Here is an 877-nt window from a genome sequence, read left to right on the forward strand (position 1 = left end):
GCCTGGTCTGTGGGAAGAGCCCCTTTCCCAGTGCCAAGAGAAGGGCAAAGACTGAAAACAGTGGGACAATGACAAATAGCAGAAGGCTCTGGGGTTAGCTTGCTGTGTTTCTGTGCTTTCGTGTGTAACTCGGAGCTGGTGGTGGGCTGTGGGGAGATGGGTCTTGCTCTCACTGTGGCACATGGTCCAGAGCCAAAGGCACGATGCCCAGCGACGCTCAATGATGTCACCTCCCTCCCAGTGCCTGCGTGTCCCCAGGGTTCTTTGGAAGCTCTAGAGTCACAACCCCTGCTCAGACTCCGCCAGTGCAAGGGTCTCGGGGCCCTCATCACACAGGACATCAGGGCACAGTCTCATGCATGGAGAAAGAGCGAGGGGAAAGGGAAAACCTACCACAGCTGGAGGTGGGGTAGAAAATCCCCTCTTGCCTGGAGGAGCCGCTTTGCCCAGTGGTAGGAGCATTTCTCTCAGCTGGGCTTGGAAAAACCCTGCTCCTGGCTGTCACGCTGCCGTTGTTTTTAGGGAGGGAGCTGCAGCCCAGCAGCTGGGTGCATCCATCCTCAGCACTGGCCATCCCCACACCGTTAGCACCTCAAGTCTTTAACGAACTCACCCAGGCAGGCCGGTAACACACAGGGCTGTGGATACACGCACCATGGCAGCACATCTCTTGAGCTATGAGGAGTTAGCCTGAAGCATCCCTGCACAACCGTGGAGGGCACTGGGACACCTCCCACCCACCCGCCTCCATCCCTCGGGGCAGGTGCAGCAGAGCGGCCGGGCTTCCCAGCCGACCTTTGGATCATTGTAACGCCACAATTTGGCTCCGTATGACAAGGTCACCTGTGGCTGGAGCCAGTGGCTGGGGGTTCGGCAC

This window comes from Buceros rhinoceros, unplaced genomic scaffold, assembly GCF_000710305.1.
Source record: "Buceros rhinoceros silvestris isolate BGI_N320 unplaced genomic scaffold, ASM71030v1 scaffold17263, whole genome shotgun sequence".
Classification (NCBI taxonomy): domain Eukaryota; kingdom Metazoa; phylum Chordata; class Aves; order Bucerotiformes; family Bucerotidae; genus Buceros; species Buceros rhinoceros.